Source organism: Leptonychotes weddellii, chromosome 5 (genome assembly GCF_054177405.1).
Source record: "Leptonychotes weddellii isolate Sample4059 chromosome 5, ASM5417740v2, whole genome shotgun sequence".
NCBI lineage: Eukaryota > Metazoa > Chordata > Mammalia > Carnivora > Phocidae > Leptonychotes > Leptonychotes weddellii.
The window spans coordinates 142,676,531-142,698,539 of NC_138373.1; the positions used below are offsets into that span (position 1 = coordinate 142,676,531).

At 37.7% G+C, this 22,009-nt stretch overlaps 1 long non-coding RNA gene across 1 annotated transcript in view; it reads left to right on the forward strand.

Annotated features, from left to right (window-relative positions):
• LOC145721890 (uncharacterized) overlaps window positions 1-14,081 on the forward strand; it is an 81,222-nt gene extending 67,141 nt beyond the window's left edge. The window contains exon 3 of the long non-coding RNA XR_014145891.1: window positions 13,218-14,081. This is a non-coding gene — a long non-coding RNA (uncharacterized LOC145721890). The remainder of the gene's footprint in view (window positions 1-13,217) is intronic.
• The last annotated feature ends 7,928 nt before the right edge of the window (window positions 14,082-22,009 follow it).

Consider the following 22,009-nt stretch of genomic DNA (forward strand, 5'->3'; position numbering starts at 1 on the left):
CCAAACTATGGAAAGAGCCAAGATGTCCATTGACAGATGAATGGATAAAGAAGATGTGGTATATATATACAATGGAATATTATGCAGCCATCAAAAGGAATGAAAAATTTCCATTTGCAATGATGTGGATGGAACTGGAGGGTATTATGCTGAGCGAAATAAGTCAATCAGAGAAAGACATGTATCATATGACCTCACTGATATGAGGAATTCTTAATCTCAGGAAACAAACTGAGGGTTGCTGGAGTGGTGGGGGGTGGGAGGCATGGGGTGGCTGGGTGATGGACATTGGGGAGGGTATGTGCTATGGTGAGCACTGTGAATTGTGCAAGACTGTTGAATCACAGACCTGTACCTCTGAAACAAATAATACATTATATTTAAAAAAAGAAGAAGATAGTAGGAAGGGTAAAATGAAGGGGGAGAAATCGGAGGGGGAGGCGAACCTTGAGAGACTATGGACTCTGAGAAACAAACTGAGGGTTCTAGAGGAGAGGGGGGTGGGGGGATGGGTTAATTAAAGAGAGCACGTATTGAATGGAGCACTGGGTGTTATATGCAAACAATGAATCATGGAATACTACATCAAAAACTAATGATGTAATGTATGGTGATTAACATAACATAATAAATTTTTTTTAAAAAGCCACATATGTGCTTCCCTGTTGACAGAGTAGGAGTTCTAAAATGTGATTTGTAGGATCCCTATGTGGCTCAGTGGGTTAAGTGTCTACCTTCAGCTCAAGTCATAATCCCAGGGTCCCTGGATGGAGCCCAGCTTCCAGCTCCCTGCTCAGCAGGGAATCTGCTTCTCCCTCTCCCTCTGCCCCTCCTCCCTGCTTGTGCTCTCTCTCCCACTCTCTCAAATAAATAAAAAATCTTTATAAAAAACAAAACAAACAAAAAAACTGTTCTGTATGATACTATAATGGAGAATAAATACATGCCATCATATATTTTTCAAAACCCACAGAATGTACAACAGCAAGAAAGAACTCTAATTTAAATTATGGGTGATAATGATGTATCAATGTAGGTTCATTGATTGTAACAAATGTACCACTCTGGTACAGGATGTTGGTAGTGGGACAGGTTGTGTGGGCAGATGTCCATGGAACAGGAATTTTTATTTCACATCAAAAGGGATTTCAAAGTAGGCAGTACAGGGTGGTACAGCTACTCAAGAATTTCACCAATGATCCTGCTCTATTAGTCTACTCCACAAACGTTCGTCCTCATTTTCACAAGATAGGTGTGTGCCTTCAAGCATTGTGCATGCTTTCCAGACATAAAAAAGGGTGAAAGTCAATAAAGGTTTTCTTTCAGTGAGGGTTTGTCTTTTTATTGAGGGGAAAAAGAAAGTTTCCCCAGGAACTTCTGCTTTAATCTCATTGTCCGGGACTCTGTGTCACGTGGCTTGCTACAGCTGCAAGGAAAGCTGGGATAGTGGATATTTCTTTTTCTGGCATTTGTAGTAGAAGAAGAAAAGTAAAAGAGAGATTAGAAATAGATGTTAAGGAAGTCAATCTACAATATTTTCTACAGCTGTTTTATACATCATTAGGTTTCTTTATTTTTGAAATATTGATTTGTAGGTTCCTTTTGAATGGGGAGTGTTTTCTTTCTCTGTGTATTCACCCCTCCTTATCAATGGCTCCATCTATTCCTCATCTCTTAACTTGAAGTAGGTCTATTAGTGATGGTGCAGGGTTTTGTGTTTGTGGTGTTATTATAATCTTTACCTAACATGAGCAAGCTTGGATAATGTTTTTCATTTCTGGTAGTAAAGTTATGTCTATGCCCTCCTCTTCCCTTGGACCTCAATGTACTCTAAGCTTAGTGCACTAGACAGAAGTTGTCTGCAAAGTTTTTGGACAATTATTATGATAGGAAGACTCATTTTAATTCTTCATCTCACATGGTGCCTTTTTCTCCCCATCAACCCACAGGAGCCAAACTTCTGGACCCTGTTATTCTAGACCCAGAGCCCAGTATGTCTGTTTATTATTTAGTGTTTCTGTTCCAGTTCAAGTTCACTGAAATGTTTTTCTTGTTTTTTTTTAAAAATAATAGTTCAGCTATGTCATTTTAGTTTTCTCCTCGTATACTTTGACCAGCATGTCTACATGTTTGAAACACATAGCAACATGTTAATGCATGAACTGACCAAGCCATGTATAATTTTTTCCTTGATCACACATCTTTTTTGTATTGTTCTTTGTCTGTGTGTGCAATTAATCTTCATAATACATTTTCAAGATTCTTAAAAACACAGACAATGTCTTGTGTATCCCACAAGAGGCTTGGTAGAGGCTAGGGCTGAACTGTAAAGATAGATATATGGAGGTACCAATCACTAGAGTTCTGGGTAGTAGAATCGGAGGAGATTATTTAAGGATCCAAAGATTCATATTAACTCTGCCTGGGATTTTAGAGAATTTCCAAGATACCCTAATAATCACCTGGCCTAAAGATTTATAGAAGCAGCTCTGGAATCAAACAGACCTGAGTTTAAAGTACAGTTCTACTATTATTAGCCATTGTGAACTTGGAAAAGTTCCTTAAGTTCTCTAAACCTCTGATCCCTTTCCTAAAAAAAGTGGATGTAATAATAGTACTGACCTCATAGGATTCTGGCAGAAATAAATGAGACAACACACATAAAGCTCTTAGCATGGCGCCTGGCATATAGCCAACCAGTTATAGAGGTTACCTGCTATTATCACTTATAAATTTTCTGGCCATCCACAAAAAGGAAAACATTATTTTTGTTTTTATTTTTATTTATTTATTTTCTAGACTAGAGATACATTATAACCAAAGTAAACATGGCTAACCCAAATAACCAACAAGCCAACCTTTTGTTGTAATCTGAGCCCACAGCATATGCCTTCTTTGTACTTTTGATCATTGACTACTAACTTTGTAACAGGATTTTCTGAGAATTGCTATCCAGTTAAGGTCAAATTCTAATCAGTGTTGTGCAGTTAAGAAGTCCTGTGCTTATCAAATTGAGAGGGCCAGTTTTAATTTCTCTTAGTCTGTCAGTCATTGTACACTCTCCTCCCCCATTTCATCTTTGCCAATTCTCTGGTTTCTACCATTTTCTGTTCTGTTGTCATCCCCTGAAAACATCTGTCTGTCCAATTGAACAAATCTTCACTGGGTAGGAAAATGTTAACTGCACTGATGCTGAAGATGAATGTATTGCTCCTAACTGTGCTTCCCTTCTAAAGTGTCCAAAGCCCTAACTAATGGCTTCATGCACACTTCATACACTTGGATCCGATATGTACAGTAAGTGGTAAGACTTTATTCGACCATGAGATCACCCTGTAATCCTAAGGCATTTAAAAGAACATTATTATGTAATTTCCCTTTTAGATATCACAACAGCAATTTACTCAGAAACAGAAATGATCATTTGTTTCTTTTCCTCCCCACTGTAGTACCTGTTATCAAAGAATTACGGTAATTATGAAATAACTGAAAAGTTATTTCTATCAAGTTTGGTAATTAAGTAGGCAATCAAAATGAATCCTTTGGTGGGACTGTTTCATAGTTAAAATATCTGAAATGTTTTGAATTGATTTTTAGAGTAAAAAAAATCTAGCTGAACACACCATGAAGAGATAAAATCATTTCACTTTTTTTTTGACTGGTTTCTGCACATTTGACTTGGTTTGATCCTTTTGATTAGTTTTTACCATTTAAATCAGATGAGAAAGCCCCAGCTTTCCCATTCTACCTGAACTCATTTCCACCCCCACGAAACTATATGGTGATTGTCCACATATGGACTAGATCTTTTAAAATGGTGCTACAGTCTCCTATAATCCCCTGTTCAGTGTATTTTTCAGATGTAAGTTTAATTTTCAACCTCTATTACACATTCAAGCAGATTTGATTGGAATCAATTTTTAAAGATTGAATATTGCTATTGGTGCTTGGTTTTGCTTGTTTTGTTTACTGACCTATAAGTAAATCTCAAATTTTAATGTACCTCAAAGTCACCCAAGAAATTTGTTAAAAAAATGCATATTTCTGTCCCAGCCCTGGAAGTTCAGTAAACTTGGAAGCACCCCCAAGTGACTTTAATGCCTTTGCTCTTTGGGCAACATTTTGAAAAAAAACATTTTTGATGGTGAAGGCATGAAATAGAAACTGGCCTGTGACCACACCCTTCTTAATGGAAGGAAGAACTTACAGAAGTTCTTCTGTAAAGGACCAGCTAGTAAATATTTTAGTGGGCCATTATACTCATCTCTGCTGCTGCAGTGGGAAAGCAGCCACCAACAATATGTAAATGAGCAGGCATGGCTATGAGCTGCTAAGCTTTATTTATGGATACTGAAGTTTGAATTTCATGTAGTTTTTATGTATCACAAAATATTATTCTTTTTTATTATTTTTCAGCTATTTAAAAATGGAAAGACCATTCTTAGCTCTAAGGCTTATGCAAACACAGCAGTGAGCCAATTTGGCCTGTGAACGGTAGTTGGTCAACCCCTGTTCTAGAGAATGGGCCAGTCCTACCACTCAATCTAGACCCTATCCCTTCCCTCTTCTTCTGAGGTCTCACTAAATCTGCCATACCCTTTCTCTCCTGCTCCTTCTTGTCCTCCTCACTCCTGGCTTCTCCTTAGAATATACACCTATCTCACTCTAAACTAAGCTATGTTGTCCCTATCTCGTCCTGCTTCCTACTTTCTGTCTCTCTTCTCATCTAACTCTAGAAGAGCAGTGTTGAGACTCAGGTGTTGCAAACTGGAAACCTGTGGACAAGTCTGGCCTTCAGATTTGTCATTTGACCAGTGCAGTGTTGGGCTCAATTGTTTAAAAAACAAGATCGGAAGTCAGTGACATCATTTAGAAATGGAAAATTTTCATTTAAGAATCCAGATTTCTACTTTTTTTTTTTAATTTGGAGATTGAGAAACTGAGGTCACATTCTTAAGTGGATCTGAGTAGATGTTGACCAGCAACTGTCCCCTTTGAGTTAGACAAGTGCTCTCCACTCTGACATGGTCCACACTACTTTCTATCATCTCCAGAATGATTTATTCTTGTGCTTAATCTGTGACTGTCTGGACACCTCAACTGTGGTCTTTGCCATGGCCAACCAGCCTGAGTTAAAATGACTCCTGTCTAACTTTCCTACACCATCTGTAAACCCCTTCTCCTTGCTAACAATTCCCAGCCACGCTGTCCTCTTTGTTACTCAAATACCCCAAGCTCATTCCTGCTTCAGAATCTGTATTTACTATTTTCCCTTGGCCTAGAATATTCTTTCTCCACATATTTGCATGGTTGACTTCTTATTATTCAGGGATTTGTTTAAATGTCATCTCCTCAGAGAAGTCTTCCATGATCCCCCCACTCACTTTGCTACTACTCTTTGCTCCATTTCCCTGTCTTGTTTTCTTCTTTTTCAAATAATACCCAAATCATCATTTTTTTTTACTAGTTTGTCTGTCTTTCCCCACATCAATACTGAAAACTCCCATGTCTATTATATTACTTGGCACCTGTAGGTCTGGACACATATTACTGAATAAACTGCTATAGTTTACCTATTTAGCCTACCTATTTGACCCAAGTGAGTATTTAGATCTCTGATCCCTGGTCTTTACTCACCATAACTACCTCCTCACCTCTCATTTATTCCTTGGCTCACCACACTGTAGTATAATATTAATTCTACTGCAATGGCTCTTGCCAAGTCACCAGTGACTTCCAAATTGCCTCATCTCTCAGTCCTTTTCTCCTGGACCTCTGTCTTGATTCTTTTTTTTAATGTTATGTTAGTCTTGATTCTTATCTACTTTTCCTCCTTTCTAACATTTTCCTCAGATTCCATTCTCAGCCCACTCCCCTTACCTTCTGTGCACTCTCACAGAGTAATTGTGTCTAATTTCATAGTTTTGACTATCATTTCTATGCAGTCACTTCCAAATTTATTTCTTCAGTCCAATATCTTCTTGGAGTTTCAATATGCAATATCCAAACCTCTGTTAGAGATCTCCATGTGGGTGTCCAACAATAATCTCAACCTAAATTGAACTCATCATCTGTCTTAAATTGGTTTCCCTGGAATATAGACTCTTAGATGGAGATTTGCATGCAAGGAAATATACTGGGAAGTACTCTTGGCAACAGACCTGCATAAGAGGGATTGAAGGAAGCAGGATTGGATAGAATAACTTGAATTAAAATGTATTTGCAACAAAGACTTCGGGTGATCCAGTAGGAAGTTCTCAAACTTTAGAATAGTCTGAATTGAGGGAATGGAGATAGGCTTTTGTGTCCTTGCACTGGCCAGTCATTTAAGGCAGGTTCTTCCCTAGGGAAGAATATATAGGGCTGAGGCAGCTCATTTAGCAGATGCTAACTCCTAGGGAGAGATGGATCTGTGGATTATCAGCAGATAATGCTCGTGGCAGATGTAGGAATGAGTGTCTCCATACTGAAAAGAAGATCTGGGTAGCTTAACATACATTATACTTCCTGAGATACTGGATGCTTTCACTTCTCCTAATAAATTCTCCTCATGTGGGAATAGCCTCTCCCAGGACTGTGATTTGCTCTTACCCTGGTGAAACTTACAAAAGGAAGATGGTGGGATTAAAATTATAAACCCCTCTGCTCAGCTGATCTTGGCACTACAACTGACACTTACCATCTCCTTCTTCTACTATCAATTCTGAGTTCCCCTCACTTAGCACTTTTACCAGTCTAGGTGGCTTATCTGGAAGAATGACTCAGACCACCCTCTCTGAGAGGTCTGATCCTCTCATCACAATGTTCTTGTCAGGCTTTAGCTGTTTTCCCCATCCATTTAGTGACAAAGTTGGATAGGGCAGTACCAAGAGGTGCCCCACTGGATCACCTGGGTGCCAAGTTGATTCTTCCTTGTCCCACTGTATAACTGCAGCTCTATGTGTTCTTTATAATCAAGATAATTACCCCTGACAGTATGCTGTCTCCTTTCTTTGACTGTAGTTCTCTTGGTACAAGGAGATTAAAGAGAGTAGGTGGCAGCCATAACCTAAAGTTTAATGGGATTCAAGCTGTGTCTCCTTGTGGGAGCTTTCTGATTTTGGGAACAGACTCCTCTAGACCTAATGAACCTACGGTTGGAGTGTCTGAGAGCACAAATTCCTGATGGCATCAGTGGGAATGATAGTAAGAAGGACCACTCTTTCCTTCACATCTTGGTTCCTGGGTCCATGTATTCTACCTATTGCAAATTTAGTGCCATTTAATTATTTTTCATTTAGGGTGGATATTATTTCCTGAAGGATAGCAGTCCATCCTTACAGGTATCATCTCCAAGCTGGTAGTTCAGTTGCACTTTCAAAATTATATTAAGCCAGCCTTGTCTAAGGATGGAGTATGTAAAAGAACTAGTGGATCCCATCGTCATGTGCCTTGACCATATCTCAAATAATGTTAGTAGGTCCTTTCATCTAATATTAGTAGATCAAATACTCTTTAAGCCCTCTTATGGTGGTGCTGACATGCTCTGTGGTCAGGAAAAGTAAACCCATACTTGGGAGATGTGTTAATTCTGGTCAAAATAAATTGTTGCCCCTTCCACGGTGAAAGAAGTCCAATGTAGTTGACTTGCCACCATGTGACTGGCTGTTCTCCTAAAGGGACAGTGCTATATTGGGCTTTTAGTGTTGAATCTCTGTTGTTGGCAGGTTGAACTTCGGCAATGATGATAGCTAGTCAGCCTAAGCATGTAAACCCATGCTGTTACTTTATGCATAGCTTCTATACTTGCCATCATGGCTATTCTATTCATGTGTTTATTGTACCATCACTGGAGTGGCCAATAACTGATGTTAACTGCTGACTCATTCTGTTTAATTGGTTATTTAGTGCCTCTATGGATACTATCTGATAAGCCTTTAGATATGATACAAATTATTCATATTTTGTGCTTACTTTCATAAGTCAATCCATATTGATTAATCCATCAATCTTCTTATCCAGACCTTCTTTTTTTAAAGATTTTATTTATTTATTTGAGAGAGAGAATGAGATAGAGAGCATGAAAGGGGGGAGGGTCAGAGAGAGAGGCAGACTCCCTGCTGAGCAGGGAGCCTGGCGTGGGACTCGATCCCGGACTCCAGGATCATGACCTGAGCCGAAGGCAGTCGCTTAACCAACTGAGCCACCCAGGCGCCCTATCCAGACCTTCTTTTTTTATCTCCCAGATTTTCTCTTTTTTAGGCCTTGGACCAACCAGAGAAGCTACTTACCACTATCCATGAATCCATAGTCTCAAGTCACCTCTTTCCACACAAGGTGGATGCTCAGATGCAACATCTGAAGTTCTATCCATTGGGAGGATTTTCTCTCACCACTATCTTTTAGGGCTACTCCTGAGTGGAGCTATAAGACAGCACACAGTTTCCACCACTATACTGAGTTGACCTAACCATGAACATAGTTGGGCATTTTGGCATTTTTCTTCCTCCATCCCTTGATCAAAAGGAGCGCTCATGAGGGCATAGTGTAAACTGAGCAAGAGGCAATAGTGCAGTTGATGATGGGCATTCTTGGGGAGAGTCTTAGACTGAGCCATTAGCAGCCACACTCCCAGCAACTGGGAGAATGAGAATATAAATTCTGGGCAGTATAAAATAGCATTCACTATACCATCATTCTCACCAAATCTGCTCCTCCTTCATCCTTTTCCTTTGGTGACACCATCACTCATTTATTCAATGAAATTGTGAAGTTTAGTCATTCTTGACTCCTTCCCCATAACTTTTGTCCCTCCCTCCATTATGCCCAATCACAAATTGTTGATGGCTACCTTTCTAAATATTTATAGACTCTGTCCTCTCCTCACTGTCTTTGATTTAAGCAGCTGGAATATACACATCTGAACTTCAGAAAAACCACTCCAGTCTCAGTGTAGAAAGTGGGTTAATGGGGGCAAGACTGGCAATAGGAAAAAATTTAGAAGATTAATGCAAGGAGAGAAATATTAGAAGATTGAAGATTATTTTAAGTTGGAATGTAGAAAAGTGGCTAAAATCCAGCGATATTAATAAGGCAGTTTTGAAAACCTGGAGGTGAGTGGCAAAGGAATGCACAATGACTTCTAGGTATCAACTTGAACAAGGTGGAAAGGAAAATAACATTTATTAATTTCTAGGCTCTGTGCTAATTATTTACACATATGATCGTCTGGAAACTAGAAGACCTGTATTGCTTATGTTTCACTTATTTGAGGATTTAACTGGTTTGGCTTTGGATCTCTGCATCTAGCTCTCTTTATCTGGAAAAAGAAAAAGAATGTTCAATTTGGCTGTGAATAAATACCAATCTTGCAGATAGCATTCTTTAGTCATAATACATTTTTACTTTTGTCATTTATTCTGTATCTGTAGGCATGCAACAATTATTTGCTGAGCTGAATTAAACCTTTTTTTTTTAGAATTAAACCATTGTTTAACTAAACTATTAAGTAATTATTTACTAACTGAGACTATGGGCCTCCATGAACCATATATCGTTGCTGGAAATAGACCAGGGCCATGGGACCAGGGTAACATTTGGTTCATATCCATCTCCACCTTCCACCATGTTTTCTGGGTTGGAATAAACTCTGAAAGTCTAGGGTGGAATCTTAATAACAGCAAAACAATCATTTGGATTGCTTGGAAATCAGCTTGGATAATTCATCATTGTAGGGAACATAGGACAGGCAACGGGAAATGGAATTTGGCAACAACTATTCCTAATAAGCATCCTTAGTTTAATAACACTGCTTTAGTAAAGCCATGGAATGTTAGAATTGGAAAGGGCCTTAGAGACCATAAAATCCAATCTCTTCCTCTTACAAATGAGGACTGTAAGACCTGGTAAAGCTATGCAAAATTACCCAATGTTTCACAGCTAATCAGTGATAAAGTGGGACCCAGAAGCCAGTGCTCTATCTAGGTCAGGAAGCATAAATTGAGTGGCTAATATATTTCAGACACTGATTGCAGAAATCAATCTCCTGACCTCTAGTGTTCTGTCTGATGGGAGACAGACATGTAATCAGGTTTTCATACCATGCATTAAGTGATAGAATACAGATTCTATCATAGCTAATTGCTACCATTTTTTTGAGCACTTGCTATGATCAGGATTTTGCTGATAACTTTCTATAGCTTAGTTCATTTAATTGTCTTATAAATGGCTTTATCTATTAATTCCTTTCCATTTCCATGCTGTGAATAAGACTGTAAATACACATTGGAAAGATTTCTTCAAATGAAAATCCTTGTTCAGATTGTTCCCCTTTACCCCAAGTTTGGAGATATGTGCTGCCCAAACTGTTGGAGATTACCACACTCTTCTCCTACTGTGGATAGGGGCATAAGGAATAATAAACAGCTCTGAGAACCTTAAAAGGACCAGTAGTAGGGGAAATCTCTGTGATAATCCAGCAGATGGAGGGGAAGCTCTCCATGTTTATGATTTCTTTGGGGCTCATATAGGAGTGTTATAAGACCATAAGTTCATACTTAAAGCTGGTAAAGGGACTTTTAAAGTTTACAAGACACACAGCAGAATATTGGTTGGAGTTTCTTTTTTTCTTTTTTTTTTTTTAAGATTTTATTTATTTATTAGACAGCGAGGGAGAGAGAAACAGCATGAGAAGGGAGAGGGTCAGAGGGAGAAGAAGGCTCCCCGCTGAGCCAGGAGCCCGATGTGGGACTCGATCCCAGGACTCTGGGATCATGACCTGAGCCGAAGGCAGTTGCTTAACCAACTGAGCCACCCAGGCGCCCATTGGTTGGAGTTTCTAACACTTATGCCATGAACACAACTTTCACTGCTTCATAGGGATTGATGGATAAAAACCTATGACAAAAACAATTTACATTTTGACAGTTCCCTAAATATATCATACTCATGTCCTAAAATGCTTCACAGGAAGGTGGGGCAATTGGCTGCTAAAATCAAGGAATTTTAATGAAAACAGAATCAAAAAGCCAAAATTTACTTTGAGATTTTTACTGATCCACATAGGGGAAAATGTGTTCCCTGTACCCTCAACCATTCCAGTGGACTGATGTCATCTCAAACAAGAAGGGCTCAAGGGGTTACTACACAACAGTTTGCATATTTTTAACACTTAGTTACTTAAAACTTTTGCTACCAACCATACAAATGTATTACATAATTAGATAATAAGATAAGCATCTTTAAGAACTCTGTAAACTCTCCCCTTCTCTGCTTGATCTTTTATTGTTGATCATTTATTATTTGCCAAACACTATTCTAGGTCTTGGGGGAAATCAAAGAGAAATAGTCATAGCTCATAACTTGAAAGAGCTTACATTCTAATTGCAAAGATGAGTGGGTGTAGAAAACAAATAAATACAATTATGGTATTTATATACAAATAAATAATTCTGGTACTGAGTAAGGTACTGAAGAAGAGAAAATAGGTAATGAAGTGGAAAGAAGTTTGGCTGTATATGCTGGTGTAACTGCAGGAGGACATATTTTCACTAAGATGATTAGGGAAGACTGCTCAGTAATTGAGATCGTAATGAAGAGAAAGGCATGGCATTACAGAGATTTGGGACAGAGTATTCCAAATAGAAGAAACAGAAAGCACAAGAGCCCTGTGATAAGAAGCAGGAAAGCATTCTTTGATTTTTAATGTTACGGTGTTGTATCCTTTTCAACAGTAAGTATTTTGAAGGCCTAAAGATTTATTTTAGTATAAATATGATCTCCAGAAAGAACTCACACATAAATAGAAAGAAAACCAGAGTAGCTGAACAGTAGTAATGGGGAATGGGGAGGTGGGTGGGACCCAAGTAAAATGAAAAGAAAAATAGCTAAGAACTAAGTCATGTAGGACCTTGAAGGCTATCTAAGGACTTTAGATTTTACTCTAATTTCACTGAGAAGCTGTTGGAGAGCTTGAGCAAGAAGACTCAGTCTGAATTGTTTTACAGAATCACACATGCTATGTAGATGAGGTCTCGGGGTAGGTCAGGGAAGCCATTGAAAAGGCAGGTGGCAGTCTCCAGGTAAAAGATAATAGATGAAATTGTTTTCACTCTTAGAGGCTGAATTTAAAGGTTACATTCTCAGTGAATCTCTTCCTGACACTGCCTCTCCCTCCCATCAGATAGAACCAGTCCCTTCTTAGTGTCCCCATAGCCCTTTGCAAATCCTCTCTTGGGAACCTATCAGTTATGCTGTAATTAGTGATATGTTTGCTTGCATCTCTCCATGTAAATTTACTAGTCATTACAAAAGATAGATTGTGTTTTATCCATCTGAACTGCCCCCAACACTTAGCAGTGGGACTGATTCATAATAAGTGTTCAATAATGTCTTAAAGTAATAAATGCATAAGTGAGTGTGTGAATGAATGAATGAATGAGCACTGTGCTCAGTATTCTACAGACATAATCCCTATAGCTGATTTTAATGCACATGCTTTGTAGATAGTCCCAGATTGAGGGAAGTTTTTTATTAACCTATTAATTTAACTCATGCATAATGAGAAGGTGATTTATGCAGGTAGATGGGTATGTATGTTTTCTAAAGATATAGTTTTGATTACATTGTTTATTTTTTTGGTGTTCAGTTGTATAAGTTCTTTATATACTTTGGATATTAACCCCTTATCAGATACATCATTTGCAAATATCTTCTCCCATTCAGTACATTGCCTTTTTATTTTGTTGATGGTTTCCTTTGCTGTGCCAAAGTTTTTATTTTTATATAGTCCCAATAATTTGTTTTTACTTTGTTTCCCTCCTTAGGAGACATGTCTAGAAAAATGTTGCTATGGCCGATATCAAATAAATTACTGCCTATGTTCTCTTTTAGGATTTATATGGTTTTGGGCCTCAGATTTAGGTCCTTGATCCATTTTGAGTTTATTTTTGTGTATGGTGTCATAAAGTGGCCCAGTTTCATTATTTTGCATGTAGCTGTCCAGTTTTCCTAGCACCATTTATTAAAGAGACTGTCTTTTCCCCATTGCATATTCTTGCCTCCTTTGTCATAGATTAATTGACCACGTGAGTGTGGGTTTATTTCTGGGCTCTCAATTCTTTTCCATTGATCTCCGTCTTTATTTTGTACCAGTACCATACTATTTTGATGAGTAGAGCTTTGTAGTATATCTTGAAATCTAGAGTTGTGTTACCTTCTTCTTTGTTTTTCTTTCTCAGGATGGCTTGTAAATCTGAAAGAAGACATACAGATGGCCAACAGGCACATGAAAAGATGCTCAACATCACTCATCATCAGAGAAATGCAAATCAAAACCATAATGAAATATCACCATACATCTATCAGAATGGCTAAAATGAAAAAGACAAGAAATAACACATGTTGGTGAGGATGTAGAGAATAAGGACGTCTCACACACTGTTAATGGGAATGTAAATTGGTACAATCACCACAGAAAACAATATGGAGATGCCTTAAAAAAACTAAAAATAGGAATACTATATGATTCTAATAATTCCACTGCTGGGTATTTACCTAAAGAATATGAAAACACTAATTCAAAAAGATATATGCACCCCTGTTTATTGCAGCATTATTTACAGTACCCAAAATATGGAAGCAACCTAAGTGTTCATCAATAGAGGAATGGGTAAAGAAGATGTGGTATATATATGCAATGGAATATTAGACCATCATAAAAAAGAATGAGATCTTGCCATTTGTGACAACATTGATAGATCTAGAATGTATCATGCTAAGTGAAATAAGTCAGACTGCGAAAGACAAATACTATATGATTTCGCTTATATGTAGAATCTAAAAACCGAAACAAAGGAATAAACAAACAAACAAATAAGAAGCAGAACCAGACCTATAAACACAGAGAACAAACTGATGGTTTCAAGAGGGATGGGGATGAGAATGAGTGAAGAGGAAAATACAGACTTCCAGTTACAAAATCAACAAATCATGGGAATAAAAGGTACAGAATAAGGAATATAGTCAATGGTATTGTACGGTGACAGATGGTAATTACACTTGTGAGCATGGCATAACAAAGCACTGCATTGTACACCTAAAATAAACATAACATTGTGTGTCATCTATACTCAAATAAAAAATTTTTTAAATAAAGATATAATTTTGTCTATGGGATCCAAGGTGAATTTAAAATCTCTGTTTATGGCATAACTATAAATCTATAAATAATCAAAGCAGAACACACACATCTACTAGCTGCTGTCCTGTTGCTATCAGTCATTTTGGAGTCCTGCCACATATTCCAGCGATGCTGCTGTGGACTCTCAGGTGAATAGGTAGTGTAGTGATGGAAGTGGGTAAGACTCAAACCCAGAATTCTCAGTCTCCAACCGAGTCACTTTTTGGAAATAGGAATGCTGGCCAATGTCATGGCTTATAATTCTGGTCATTCTTTTTCTTTCTTTTTTTTTTTTTTTTAAAGATTTTATTTTTATTTTTTAGAGAGCGAGCGAGAGGGAAACAGCATGAGAGGGGAGAGGGTCAGAGGGAGAAGCAGGCTCCCCGCCGAGCCGGGAGCCCGATGTGGGACTCGATCCCAGGACCCTGGGATCATGACCTGAGCCGAAGGCAGACGCTCAACCATCTGAGCCACCCAGGTGCCCTCTTTTTCTTTCTTTCTTTCTTCTTTTTCTTTCTTTCTTTCTTTCTTTCTTTCTTTCTTTCTTTCTTTCTTCTTCCTTTCTTCTTTCCTTTTTAGCCAATTTTATTGAAATTTGTTAAATCTTTTTTTTAATAGAAAAGAACTAGAAAGCTACAAACAACATTTTGATAGCATCATATGATAAAATCTCAATGGTGGTGAAATTCAACAAATGCCATATTTGAAAAATACATGAGCTGTAAACACTTCTATTGAGCAATCCGAAGACTTCAAAATGAAACTATCTTATAATTCATTATTTATTTTAAAAATTAGTAGTGGAAGAGTAATTTTTATAGCTATTGATTCTACTGGAAGAAGTCTGTTATTCCTTCATAATAACAGTTTTTTCAATCTTGATTTTTTTCCCCATGTAAACTAAAGCTGATGATAAAGCAGGAAAAGAACCCAAATTTATTTAAAAAAAAAACTGCCAAAACTGCAGGCTATTTGAGGTGGTTGGATTGAAATAATAGTTCAAATGAGATTTAGTATGGTGCAAATGATCATATCCCATTGTAAAATTTGGCATTACTCTTTTTTTTATTAACATATAATGTATTATTTGTTTCAGGGGTACAGGTCTGTGATTCATCAGTCTTACGCAATTCACAGTGCTCACCATAGCACATACCCTCCCCAATGTCCATCACCCAGCCACCCCATCCCTCCCACTCCCCTCCACTCCAGCAACCCTCAGTTTGTTTCCTGAAACTAAGAGTCTCTTATGGTTTGTCTACCTCTCTGGTTTCATCTTGTTTCATTTTTCCCCACCCTTCCCCTATGATCATCTGTCTTGTTTCTCAAATTCCCCATATCAGTGAGATTATATGATAATTGTCTTTCTCTGATTGACTTATGTCGCTTAGCATAATACCCTCTAGTTGTTGTTGCAAATGGCAAGATCTCATTTTCTTGATGGCTGCATAATATTCCATTGTATATATATACCACATCTTCTTTATCCATTCATCTGTTGATGGACATCTAGGCTCTTTCCATAGTTTGACTATTGTGGACATTGCTGCTATAGGAGAAGAAAGAGCGAGAGGGGCAGAAGGCATATTGGAGCAAATTATAGTGAAGAACTTCCCTAATTGGGGAAGGAAACAGGCCTCAAAATCCAGGAGGCACAGAGAACTCCCCTCAAAACCAATAAAAGTTGGTCAAAACCCCGACATCTAATAGTAAAACTCCAAGTGTCAGAGACAACGAGAAAATCCTGAAACCAGCTCGGGAGAAGAGGTCTGTAACCTACAACAGTAGAAACATTAGATTGGCAGCAGACCTATCCACAGAGACCTGGCAGGCCAGAAAGGACTGGCATGATATATTCAGAGCACTAAATGATAAAAATATGCAGCCAAGAATACTATATCCAGCTAGGCTGTCATTGAAAATAGAAGGAGACAAAAATCTTCTAGGACAAACAAAAACTAAATGAATTTGCAAACACCAAACCAGCACTACAAGAAATATTGAAAGGGGTCCTCTAAGCAAAGAGAGAGCCTAAAAGTAACATAGACCAGAAAGGAACACAGACAATATACAGTAACAGTCACCTTACAGGTAGTACAATGACACTAAATTCATATCTTTCAATAGTTACCCTGAATGTAAATGGGCCAGATGCCCAAATCAAAAGCCACAGGGTATCAAATTGGATAAAAAAACAAGACCCATCAATATGCTGTCTCCAAGAGACTCATTTTAGACCCAAAGACACCTCCAGATTGAAAGTGAGGGGGTGGAAAACCATGTACCATGCTAGTGGACATCAAAAGAAAGCTGGGATGGCAATCCTTATATCAGACAAATTAGATTTTAAACCAAAGACTATAACATGAGATGAGGAAGGACACTATATCATACTTAAAGGGTCTATCCCAAAAGAAGATCTAATAATTTCAAATATCTATGCCCCTAACATGGGAGCAGCCAATAATATAAGCCAACTAATAACAAAATCAAAGAAACACATAGGCAATAATACAATAATAGTAGGGGACTTCAATACCCCCCTCGCTGAAATGGACAGATCACCTAAGCAAAAGATCAACAAGGAAATAAAGGCTTTAAATGACACACTGGACCAATTCTGGTCATTCTTGACAGTATTTAAAAAATGAAATCTTTTATAGTGTAAAACTCCCACATCTCCATTTCCAAACAGTATAAAGATTCCAAGAGTTGGAATTAAGCATTTCTATGTTAGAGTTGTGGTTCTCTGGACATGTGCTCTTGTGCAAACCACTTCACATTGCTGAGACTCATTGCTTCATCTATAAAAGGAGAATGGTAAGGCCTACCTTATAATTTTCTGAGAGGATTAAATGAAAAATGTGTGAAAAATGCCTTGACAATTGCCTGGCATGTAGAAAATACCTAGTTAGTCTCCTTGCCCTGCTCCCACCATTGTATATCATGGATCTCCCCACACTGGGAGACAGTGTGGTTTAATGAAAAGACACTGAACTAAAATTTGAGCTACATGGCTTGCAGTTCAGGCTATTTGGGTTTATTTCCTCATTTGTAAACAAGAAGTGTATTAGAATGGATTATCTCTAAGGCCTCTTTGATCTTACTGCCTGCATTTATGATCACAGTGTCTAATGGACCACACCAGCTAAATAGAATTTCACTAGTAGTCATTGCCATTTACTTGATGATGCTCTCCACTGAGGAAATTCCTTAAGAAACTAAAAAAAGGAAAACCAAACCAAACTAAAAAAATCCCATGTTTTGCTTTATTGATCATTAAATATTGTGATTATACAAAGCAGCTTTTCCTCAAAATTAAGTATACTTGCAGGCATAGGCATATTTATTAGTAATTAGTCACACTAAGGTTGGATTAGAGCTGTTTTATTATTACAGTAGCTGTCACAATTGCTGACACTAAGGAAGTGGCATTGAGAACATCTCAGGGCTGGGTGAGTCCTTGAAATCCAGTTGTGGTTCATTCGAATGCCAAACCCTTGTGCTGATGACAGCAGGAAGAAAATTAAAATCAGGAATTTGTTCATATTTTAGTTACTCAGAGAAAAATTTCTCTTTCTTAATATATTGTAGCTATGAAATTGTGGAGAAGATAAAAACCTGCTTTAAAAAATCACTAGGATTAGAATTAGTAGGTGAATTCAATACATCATGAAATACAAGGTCAATATATAAGCCTTAATTATATTTCTATATTTCAGAAATAACCCGCTAAAAAATAAAAAAAAGTATGCCATTGCAATAGCATCAAATGACATCAAATATTTAGACTAAATCTAACAAAATATATGTAAAATCTCTTCAGAGCAATTACAAACATTTTAAAAAAGATTTTATTCATTTATTTGAGAGAGCACATAGGTCAGAGGAGGGGCAGAGGAACAAGCAGATTCCCTGCTGGGCACTGAGCCCAGCACTGGGCACAGAGCCCAACACTGGGCTCCATGTCAGGACCCTAAGATCTTGACCTGAGCCGAAGTCAGATGCTTAACTGAATGAGCCACCCAGGCACCCTGAAAATTATGAAATTTTTAAAGGGAAATTAAAGCAGATTTAAGTAGAGGGATATATTATATTTATGGGTGGATATCTAGAAAAATGGAACAAGATGGAGACTCCAGAAAACGTTCCCACACACATTTGCCACAACCTAAAACAAATGTAATACTGCATGCAGTGCAGAAAAGAATATTTTCAATAAATGTCACTGGGTCAATTGGTTATCCATATGGAAAAACTAGATCTTGAGTCCCTCACCTCATACTGTACACAAATATCAATTCCAGGCACAATGCATATCTAACTATGAAGAATGAAATAATGAAATTGCTAGAAGGTAACATAGAAGTATATTTTTATGACATTTGAAAAAGGTGAACATTTCTTAAATAGAACACCAAAAGTGCTAGCCACAAAGGAAAAGGTTAGTAAATTGGACTACATTAAAATAAGGAATTTCTATCATCAAAAGATAACTAAGAGAATGAGAAGACACGCCGAAGAGTGGGAGAAGAAATTTGCAATATGCATATATAGGATAAAGTGTTTGTAGACTATGATAAGAGCTTCTACAGCAGGCCTCCACTAGAAAAATGTACAAGAGGGAATGAAAATGAATATATAAAAAGATGGTCAGTCTCATTCTTCAGTGAGATGCAGATAAATCTACATTGATATATTCCTATACATCTGCCAGAATGGCTAAAATTTGAAAGACTGAAATTATCAAGTGCTGTGACAATATGGAACAGCTAGATCTTTTGTATATTGCTTGGGGCATTATAAATTGGCATAACATCTTTGTAAAATTGTTTGGCAGTGCCTAAAAAGCTGAATATGCATATACTAGGAAGAGAATATGCAACAGGGACTGTGTATGGCCTTCAAAACCTGAAATATTGACTCTCTGTCCCTTTAGAGAAAAAATTTGCTCAACTCTTCTGGTCTGACACCCTCCCATTGTACAGATAATGAAACTGAGGCCAGAAAGAAATGACATCCCAAAGCATCCAGCTAGGTGATAAGAGAACTAGAACTGGAAGTTAGTTTTTTTTGGCTCACATGATACTATTCTCCAATTAATGTGCTTCATCTGTATCTTCAACCCAGACCTCTCACTAGACTTAGCTACCCAGGCAACTTAAGGTTCAATTTATCATCCTCCTTACCTACACTTCCCCCCAACATGATGTCTCTCCATCCTTCTCACCCATCTCAGCATCTACCTCCCTGTCCAGGCACCACTCAGGAACCAAAGGGGCATTTTTAGCAACTCTTTCATGCTCTATTGCCTATATTTAATTGATCACCAAGACCTGTCAATTCTTTCTTAATATACTTCATAACTAATCCTCTTTTCTATTCCAACCACTACTGCCTAAGATCAGAACTTTATCTTCTTTTTTCAGAACTACTGATTAGTATCTAAATGGTCTTCCTGTCTTCCTTTCCTTCAATTCATCCACAACCAGAATAATCTTGCTACTGGGTGTTATGCACAAACAATGAATCATGGAACACTACATCAAAAACTAATGATGTAATGTATGGTGATTAACATAACAATAAAAAATTTAAAAAAAGAATAATCTTGCTAAAGGGGAGATTTAATGGCCCATTTTTCTATTTAAATAGTAGATTTTAATAGTGGATTAACAACAAGATCTCCCTCCCCCCTTTTTTTTAAACCAGGACTAAATTCAAAATCATGAAAAATAATCTCAAAAAACATAATTATACCCAGCATTATTTCTCATGGTGGTAAAATTTTAAGTATTTGCTTTTTTTTTTTGAGAGAGAGTGAAAGGTTGGGGGGAGGGAGAGAGAATTTTAAGAAGACTCTGTGCTGAGCATGGAGACTGACATGGGACTCCATCTCATAATGTTGAGATCATGACCTGAGACCAAACCAACAGTCCGTCACTTAACAGACTGCGGGCACCACTCAAGCAACCCAAAGTTTTAAGTATTTCACCCTCCTAATGATGTATAATTTTGTTCTTCCATTCTCATTCATCCATTTATTCATTCATGCTACTGAAAAACATGCACTGAGCCAGGCATTAAGATTATTTCTGACCATTGGTCAGAAAATGATGCCTGCTGCCTGAGATTGGTCGTGCCCATTTATTTACATTTGGTCTATGACTGCTTTCACACTAAATCAGTGTGTGAAAATTAGTTCAGTTTCCATCATTTAGAGGTGTTCCCAATATGGTAGCTACATACAGATGTGGCTGTTTAGATTTAAATCAATTAAAATAAAAAATTAAAAGTTCAGTGCCTCAATTGTAGTAGCCATATTTCAAGTGCTCAATTGCATGTGGCAGGTGGGTATCTTATTGGCAATACAGCTATAGAACATTTTGATCATACAGAGATTTCTATTGCATAGCACTGCCAATACCTATGGAGAGTATTTGAGTTCCTTGATATGGTACATAAAGTGTTTTCTTGTCTGATCCCTACCTTGTTCTGCAGTCATCTTTTGTCACTACCTTTTAGAACTCTATACTTCAGTGATAGTGAAGTGCTTATAAATTCCAGAAACATTGCTAGTTTATGCAATCATGCCTTTGCACATGCTCCACCCTCCGCCTAGAAAGCTGGTCCTTATGGCAAATCTCTATTCTTTCAAAACCAACTCAGATGTCACCTCTTTTAGGAAATCTTCCATCTTTCTCTCCCTTTATTTCTCTCTTAGGAATTTCTACACCTTAGACATATTTTTGTTGATGTATTTATAACAAAGAATTGATTTGTTTTTACTGTTCTTCTGTAGACTGTGAAAAATCCTTGAGGGTAAGGGCTATGCCTAGTTCAAGAGTCGGCAAATGTTTTCTGTAAAGGGCTAGATAGTAAATATGTTTGACTTGGAAAGTCCTGTAGTCTCAAACACAATTATTAAACACTACTAATACAGTGTGAAAGCAGTTATAGACCAAATGTAAATGAATAAGCATGGCCAGTTTTAGCCAACAGGCATCATTTTCTGAACCCTGATCAGAAATGATCATACTGCCTTGCTCAGGACATATTTTTTAGTAGAATGAATGAATAAATTAATGAATGAATATGAAGAACAAAATGACATAACATTAGGAAAGTGAAATGCTTTAAATTTTACCACTGCAAGAAAAAATGCTGAGTGTAGTGATGTTTATTGAGATTAATTTTCTTGATCTTGAAACTTAATCCTGGTTTAAATAAAAGGGGGGAGAGAGATCTTATTTTGTAATTCACTATTAAACACATATATTGAATACATATATCACTACATGATAAATTTCATTTTTCAAATATTTGATTCTTTTGATATAACTGGCTTTCTTTGTAATCACAGGCACTTTATTTTAAGCATTAAGAAACATTATGAACAAAAAAGGACGAAATAGTTAAAGACCTCTGTCTGTTCCTGGGCTCTGTCTGTGGGTACTGGTGTTCCTGGAGCGCACCAAGGGAGGGACTGTCTGCTTTGTCTAGACTGGAGGAGATCGCAATACAGCTGTAGCTAGGGAGTCCCAGCTCAGCCAGAGGAGCCCTGCGTGGTGCATGAGCAATTATCAAGCTAAGAAGTTGCCTGCTGGAACCCTCCCCACCAAAGAATGCTTGGCTGCTTTCTGGGTGTCTGTCTGGATTTGGATTCCCCAAGGGTTGGAAAACCTGCCATCCCAAACACTTTCCTCTGCCTTTGCCATGGAGTGAGCTAATGGGACCAAGGCTCTACCTGAAAGCTCTTTTTAGCTCTATTGTGTGTCTAAGCCAGGGGGCCGGTGGAGAAGATGGAGAAACTGTGAGCCTTGGGGTTGTGTACATTGGCTAGGGCTAAAT